The 8,531-nt window shown below is 45.6% G+C and overlaps 1 pseudogene; it reads left to right on the forward strand.

Moving 5' to 3' along the window:
* Positions 1–4,964: 4,964 nt before the first annotated feature.
* LOC138172382 (splicing factor 45 pseudogene) lies at positions 4,965–7,860 on the forward strand (annotated as a pseudogene).
* The last annotated feature ends 671 nt before the right edge of the window (positions 7,861–8,531 follow it).

Consider the following 8,531-nt stretch of genomic DNA (forward strand, 5'->3'; position numbering starts at 1 on the left):
GTGAGTGTATGTGTGTGAGTGAGTGAGGAGGTATGTGAGTGTATGTGGGTGTGAGTGAGTGAGGAGGTATGTGAGTGTGTGTAGGTGTGTATATCAGTTTGTGGGTGTAAGTGTGTGGTTGTGACTGTGAGTGGGGAGGTATGTGTGTGTATGTGGCTGTGTGTGAGTGGGCATGATCGTGAGTCAGTGTGTTTATGACTTTGTGGGTATGAGTGTACATGACTGTTTTTAAAACAATTTAATACTCTTGAGGTACGCAGGGCTCTTCACCCTCCCCACAAAATTGCCAACCATAAGCAATAAATCGGCCTCTCTGGGAATGGAATGAGGCTTTCCGAAGAATTACTCTCCAGCTTTGTAAACGCACTGGGCTGCCATCCATTTAATGGAATATCATTTTTATAAAATGGCACCAGGAGTCCTAAATGATGGAGTGATAAACCCTGAGTCACTGAAGACCAGCCGCTGCTGCCAATGCTGTCTCTGGAAAACAAGCATCTTGTACCATAAACACCTCTGCCGGCAGTTGGCAAATGATGTGGGCTCAGGTCCACCAGCTGGGCAGGCAGTTTTGGAGGGAGGAGGCTTAGGAGTGGGGGCGGGATGTATCTGGGCTGCCCATCCCTTGTGCCAAAAGCGCATAGGTTCATGGCAGTTCTTCAGGGGACTTCTTCCTTCCCCCACTCCCTGCCTATCTACCATCTACCTCTCTAACTAGCTATCTCCTTCTATCCATTCATCTTTCTTGAGTTTCCTTTTCCAGACAAGCTCTTTCTTCTTGTCCCGGGCCCAGAAGGAAGGTGGCCTGTGTCTCCTCTGCCCCCTCCAGAAATCCAAGGAATGGAATGACTTGGGACGGTCCATTCTGGGAGCCATCCTCATCCATCAGCCAGGAACCCAGTTCTTCGGAGGTCTGGATGTCTCATCTGAGCTGAGATGGGAGCTGTAGCACCCCCAAATAACTGGCCAAAATTAGGTTAGCACAAACCTACTGATGATGGCTGGCTTTTAACGTCCAGGTCCATAAAACAATCCACAGACTCAGGCTTCATGGGCATCGTGAAGAAGAGTTATGGCCCTCAGTGGCAGACAAGTTGGGTCTTAATCACGATGAGAGAACTAGACATGGAGACAGCTGATAGGGTTCAGCCCTGGCTTTCGGGGGGACCATCTCAGCACTGCAACTGAATAGGTGGGAGGGGCCTCTGAGGCCCTTGGTGACCCAGTAGAAATGCTCTCTGACCCCATGTCCCAGGAGTGGTCACCCAGGCAACACAGAGGGAGCCAGGTCTCAGTGAGAGCCAGAAGACAGGGACCTGAGAAAGGAAAAGTCTTAGGATGAAGGCAAGCTTGGTACTTATGCTGCATCAGGCACTCCCATGAGCCCAGGAGAAGAGATGAGTAGCTCTCTCTAGAGGAAGAAGGCAAAGACCAGAGGCCGCTGACCTTGGTCCTGGCTGCTTCAGGGCTCACAACAATCTTCAGAGAGGCAAATCTTCCTCCTCAGGAGCGGGTTCTGCAGTGGGGGAGGACGTCACAGCCTAGATAGGGACTGCAAGCAAAGAACAGATGACCTCATGTTGGGTGCATTGCAGGGAGTTCCTGCTCACATATAGGTGGAGCTTGATTTTGCCTCGGTCCAGACATTCAGGATGATGTGTTGAACATCTGGTAATTGTGTTTATTTTTCCCCAATTATGAAAAGTTTTTTCTTGCTTCTATACCTCCCTGCTCCTCCCCCCCAAGCAAGAAAGAAAGCAAAAAAGTCTTGTCATAAGCATAGGGGGATAAAAACCCCTCTGTGTGTATGTGTATGTGCATATGTGTGTCTGAGTGTGTGTGTAATTCTGCACAGTAACCCACGCTCCCTCCTCTGGATCAGCAGGCTTCCTTCTCTGTCCTCAGGAATCATGATTTGATATTGTGTTAATCAGAGTTGTAATTTTCCTCTGGCAATTGTTTTTGACTAAACTTCTAGATTGTCTGGCATTGGTTTCACTTGTATGAGAAGCACGGGGCAACTCCTGTCTTTGACAGAAGCTGAGAATCTGTCTTCCCGTGATTCTATGAGAGGGGCTGAGGCAGAATGGAGACACCTGAGGACTTAGAACTGAAAGGCTTGGGTTAGCCTAGTACTAGTAATGAATTACTGGTCTGGACCTACTGCTTCCTCCCTGGGAAAGTGGCCCCCTCCTTCCCCAACCAACCCCATCCCCAGCATTTTCTAAAGGTTCCTCCCTGCCCCACAGTCTTCACTCTGAGAGCTATAAAGACGGAGGAGGTTCCTATGCCATCCAGCATACATCCAACCATCCTACAGTCCATGCCCAGCCCATGCTCAGCCTGCTAGAGCTCACCTGCCCACAGTCCAGGGAGTTGCCCATTTCTATTCAAACATCCAGGTGTGGGGGCACAAGGGGGAGAGGGTTCAGGTGCCCCTGTTCATGCTCCCCATTACTAAGCCTGCAGACCCCTGGGAGGCCACTGCATGAAAGTGACCGAAGGCAGTTTCATGTTTGCGTCTGACTTTATGGAGAGGAAGCAATGAACCCCAAGGGAGATTTCAGTCGGGGACAGTTTATTCCCAAACTTCATGTAACTGCTCTGCTTGAGGCCATAAAATGAGTCCAGGTCTGGATCATGCCACTGCGGAGTTTTCTAATAGGACACGGACACTGGGCTGGCATAAAATCACTCCCTAGTTTTATTAAGAGCAAGCCTGCATATCCATGGAGTGTCATTCTCCTCTCCAACTCCCCTGGAAGGAAAGGGAAAGAAAGAGAGCTTCGCCTTGGTAGAGAGGGAGTGTGTTTCACCTGTTCAGATTCTAAGGTGTAGAAGCCTGACTTACTTCTATAAATGCCACCATGTGTCATTAAAGAGATGGTCATGGGCCCATGGAAAGGGAAGCAATAACTGCTAAGGGCTGGTATAGGGTTTGTACCAGGAATGCAAGGTTGGGTCAATACGAGAAAGACCATAAATATAATGAGCCATGTTCATAAAATAAATAAGAAAAGCCACATGATTATGTCAACAGACGCTAAAAAAGGTTTTGAGAAAACACAACAATCATTTCTGTTTTAAAAAAGGTCTAGAAATCATAGCAATAAATAGACCTTTCCTCAATATAGCAAATAGCATTTTTCTAAATCCAAGAGCAAACACAATATGCAACAGAGAAAAGATTTTCCAATAAGATCACAGGTAGAGGAAGGGTACTCAAGATAGTCAACTAAAAATAAGTGAAATGATTAATAACTTCAATAAAATATAAGAAATACATATAAACTGTTAGAAGTCTTATACAAAACCAACAAAATCCAACAAGAAGTGCTGAAAATAGGAATTGCATCCAAAATACTGAGGCGTGGATCTACCTAGATTCACCCAGGGACTATATGAATATAATTTAAAATGTTCTTTGCAGAAATAAAAATATACCTAAATAATTGTAGGAAAATTAATTGTGCATGGTTATACCAAGTCAATATAACAAAAAATGGCAATACTACTTAAATTAATGTGCTTATTCTGTGCTGTATTGAGGCAGCCGGTGACTCAGTGCATAGAGAGCACTGGGCCTAGAATCAGGAAGGCTGGAGTTCAAATCCAGCCTCAGACATGTCCTATCTTCGTACTCCTGGGCATGTCACTTAAAGCCTGATTGCCTGAGGAAACTACTCCAGCATATTTGCCAAGAAATGACAAAAGGGTGTCATGAAGTGTCAGAAACAACTGAACAACAACAATTGTTTGCTGTGCCAAACTCCCCAAAATAGTATTTTATAGAACTAGGAAAAAGTAACAATGAAGTTCGTGTGAGAAACAAAAGGTCAAGAATCTTAAGGTTAGCAATAGGGGGGAAAGTTGGAAGGAAGGAGGTCGATCAGAACCAGATCACACACCAAAAAGCAGGAATAATTACAATAATTTTGTACTGCTTTTTAAAAAGAAACATTAATCAGATTAGAGACACAACATAGAGAAACAAGTAAATATAGGAATATAGTGTTTGATAAACCTAAAGAAACTGGAGGAAGGATTCACTATATGAAAAAAAAAACCCTTCTGGAAAAATTGAACAGGGGCATCTAGGTAGCACAGTGGAGTCAGGAGGACCTGAGTTCAAATCCAGCTTCAGACTGTTAACACTTAGTAGTCGTGTGACCTTGGGCAAATCACTTGACCTCAATTGCCCTGCCTTCCCCCCTGCAGAAAGCAAAAAACAAACAAAAAAAACTGAACAGCAATTCGGCAGAAATTAGGTTTAGATAAATATCTCACACTATATCCCATGATAAGCTCCAAATGGATATATGACCACATCATAAACAAATTAGATGGGTAAAGGAGAGATTGCCTTTCAGATCTATGGATGGGGAAGAGTCCACGCATAAGCAAGTAATAGAGGGCCAACATAAGAGAGAATGGACAATTTTGAACATACAAAATATTGAAGTTTTTTTAAATCTAATATAGCAAAAATTAAAAGGGAAACAGGTAACTTGAAAAAAAATCTTTGCAATAAGTTTCTGATAAAGGTGTAATTTACAGTATATATAAAGAATTGTTTCAAATGTATAAAACTAAGAGTCATTTCCCAATAGATAAATGGTCAAAGGATATGAACAGGATATGAGTTTTTAAAGGAAGAAACTTGGGCTATCAACAATCACGTGAAAAACGTTCTAAATCATTAACAATTTAAAAAAGACAAATGAAAGCAACTATAAATTTCCACCTCATATCTATCAGACTGACAAAGATGACAAAAACGGAAAACGGCCAGTGTTGGAGCCTTCATAGGGAAATAAATGCCCACATGCTGGTATCCTGTGGTCTATGTCCAGAAAGCTACCAAACTAGGAATCCTCTTTAACCCTGCTATACCCCTAGGCTTTTACCCCCAGAGAAATGTTTAAAAAGGAAAAGAGACTCAGTGCATAAGGACATTTATTAAAACCTCTTTCTATGTTAAGCCAAAAAGTAAGAAGTGCTACCCTCCCCCTGGGAAATGACCAAACAAACTGTGGTGTGTAACTGGCGGAATAATATTATATCACAAGAAAAGATGAAACAGACTTCGGCTCGGCAGCCCATGGGGAAAGTCAGCCAGGCACCCCCGGCTTTAAGAAGAAGAAAAGATGTCCTGGGAGTGGAGATCAGTGGTTCAAAAACAGAAGACTGGTCCAAAAATTGCAAACTGCTACAGTCTCAACCGCAGGTCAGGAAGGCAGCTTTAACCCAAGCAAAAAGCCAGAGGACAAAACAAAGCACAGTCCTTGCGCCGGTGATCGATCTGGAATTCGGAAGCTGTTCAGATGACCCCGTCGCATGGAGCAGCAGGCTTAAAGGATCCTGTGTCTGGCAGGTTTTCTGCAGGAGAAGTTTTGATTCCATTAGCTAAAGAATACGATCCCATGTTTCCAAAAGTAGTAAAACACCAAAGACAGCGGGAGCTGGAAAGGCAAATGGAGATTGAAGAATGAGAAAAGAGGCATACACCGGCGACCAGATCCAGATTCTGATGAAGATGAAGATTATGAGCAAGGAGGAAAAGAAGTGTGGGGGGTGCTGCCATTGCACCACCAACTTCTCTCATGGAGAAAGACAAAGAATTACCCAGAGACTTTCCATTTGAAGAGGAGTCAAGACCTCGTTCAGAGTCTTCCGAAGCTGCTATCCCTCCCCCCTGTGTATGATGAACAAGAAAGACCACGATCTCCAGCAGGGCCCAGGAATTCCTTCCTTGCTAATATGGGTGGTACTCATAAAATCATTCAGCCTTGGAAAGCATGAGCAGGGACTGAGCGCAGCACTGTCAGTCGAAAGGACAAGTAAGGGAGGTGGCAAGATCATTGTTGGCGATGCTACAGAGAAAGATGCATCTAAGAAATCATATTCAAATCCATTAACCGAAATCCTTAAGTGTCCTACAAAAGTGGTTCTGCTAAGGAACATGGTGGGGGCTGGAGGACTGGATGAAAATCTGGAAGGCAAAACGAAGGAAGAATGTGAAAAATATGGCAAAGTTGGAAAATGGGTAATTTTTGAAATTCCCGGTGCTCCTGATGATGAAGCTATATGAGTATTTTTAGAGTTTGAAAGGGTTGAATCAGCAATTATAAAGCTGTTGTTGATCTGAATGGGAGGTATTTTGGTAGACGGGTAGTGAAAGCTCGTTTCTACAACTTGGCTAAATTCAAAGTCTTGGATCTGGCAGAGCAAGTCTGATTTTAAGAACTCAGAGCACAAATCACCTCTGGCAATCCTTAGTAAGCCTTTAGGCTGAAAACAAAGAGGAAAGAAGGCAAGCCTGCTTGACCAGTGGGTACTGAGACTTTTGGGAAGGACTCCAAAAATTCATGTTGACTGACCCTTTTTTTTATTTTGTTTTTTTTAATGTAGTATAAAATTCTTAAAAAAAAAAAGATGAAACAAACATTTCTGGAGGAAAATGTCTCCCATCAAACAACAACAAGCATTTTTTGACTCCTATGTGTCCAGCAATGTGCTAAGCACTGGGGATACTAACAGAGGCATAAGACGGTCCTCATTCTTGAGAAGCTCACAGTCCAGTTGGGGGAAGGGCGGGAGAGACAACACACAAACCACTATGTACAAACAAGCTGTAGGGAGGGTGAGCTGGAGCTGGTCTCAGAGTTAGACTTGCCCAGGGTCACTCAGCTCACAAGCGTCTGAGGCTGAATTTGAACTCAGGACATCAAGTCTTCCTGACTCCAGGCCCAACTCTGGTGCCCCCTCGCTGCCCCTGAGGCGCTATGTACAAGCTATGTGCAGGGTAAGCTGGAGCTGGTCTCAGAGGGAGCCAGGACCCTTCAGAAGCCTGAGCCACTAGGAGTTTCTGACCCTCTACCCAAAGACAAGATGGCACACTGTGAGCTGCTGTCTACCCCCACTTCTCCCCGTCGCTGCCCAAATGTGGCTTGTTCCAGCTCCTAAAGCTGCTTTTCTTCCTTCTCTTTAAGCACCTTGAGTTTCTTCTGCTGGCTGGATAAATCTATCCCGTCGGCTAGTGGTGCTGATATGTCTGTTGCCTCAGTTGTGAAGGGGAGGGGGTGGTCACGGCAGGAAGGAGCAGATCATGGGTATTGGCCTGCAGAGATATGCGGGGGCCAGGCTCAGATCCATGGTTCAGAAGCACCAGACTCTCCTGGCTGGGAGCTGAGCCAAAATGAGAAAGAATCTTGTGGCTTGGAATTCATTGTTTTTTAAATAAACTTCCCAAAAGGCAGAACCGGGGATCTGGGTTTTCCATCTGCCCCTTTAGCTAATATGAGTCAGAATGTCATTTTGCTGTATTGGTTAAGGCTGGGCTGTTGGGTCACATGGGTCACTCATCCTTCCCTCCCCACCTTAACTCACTGTTGCCTGGCAGTAATGAAGGTATGGCTGGACCAGCAATGAGCACATTCCAAAGCGGGGGGCCGGATTTCCTCTTCCAAAGGCACATCCAGATGGGCTCAGCCTTTAAGTGACGTCTGCACTGGTGGGCAGTCTTCTTTTGGCTCCTTGCACATTCTCCCTGAGCAGCCTTCTCCCTTTACCCAGGGGTCTGGGGCCGGCACAGGCAGAGGGCCTTTCTTCGTGGTCTTTCTTCAAGCTTTTCTGAGGTGATGGCCCCACACCGGGCCTCCACCCCTCCTCGATGCTTTGTCCTTTTGGAACTTGGGTCCAAAGCATCATCTGTAGAATAATTGGCAAATCAGCCTTCAGCCTGTGCCGGGAAGAGCCAGTCTGCCCCTACTTAGCAAACCACGGTCATGAGGTAGGTGCTACAGACAGCGATGGAGAGGTGGGATAGTTCATGAAGAAACGCTCTCAGAGAATACACGTGGCCTCCGAAATGACTGATTAGTGTGCTCAGGAGAACATCCCGGAAGGAAGGGATGCAGACGTCACAATGCAGCGATTGGGTTAAAGTGTGGGTGTTCATTTACTGGATTTCTATTACACCATTCCTCCAAGGAGCTGATTAAATCAACTGCCTTGATACCTCGAAGGCCTCTCTACAAATTCAAGTCACTTTTGCTTCTCTGTAGCTGGAGAATCAGTTCAGAATTGTGTGGAACTTTGGCATGCCCTGTGGTCACGAGAGAAGGCCACCTTGCCCCACTGGGCCTGAATGCGGGGTCAGCCAGCCAGAGGCACTGCCACCCAGGAGCACCAGCTAAGAGGAGTTCACAGCGATGCTAGTGTCCTCATGGGGGTATCTGGGAGACTCGGCTGCCCTTCCCTTCCTTCTCCCTCCCCAATGGCCACACTTTTATTGTCTTGTTCCTGGGATATTTCCTCTAATGCAATAAAGATGTTTTGTTTCATTTTTATTCTACTAAAGGGAACACTCTTGTGCAGGCAGGCAGGGCAGAGAACAGCATAAAGGGACAGAAACATCTCCAGGCCCAGCTGGCGCGCAGTGTGTCCAACATCTCCATTTTCCATACATCAGGACTGTCCGGACTATTTTTCAGATGGGGCACCCAAGCCTCACAGAGAGGAGGAGGTGG

Source organism: Petaurus breviceps, unplaced genomic scaffold (assembly GCF_028583685.1).
Source record: "Petaurus breviceps papuanus isolate PSGF00001 unplaced genomic scaffold, PetGlider_PUasm1.0 527, whole genome shotgun sequence".
Lineage (NCBI taxonomy): Eukaryota > Metazoa > Chordata > Mammalia > Diprotodontia > Petauridae > Petaurus > Petaurus breviceps.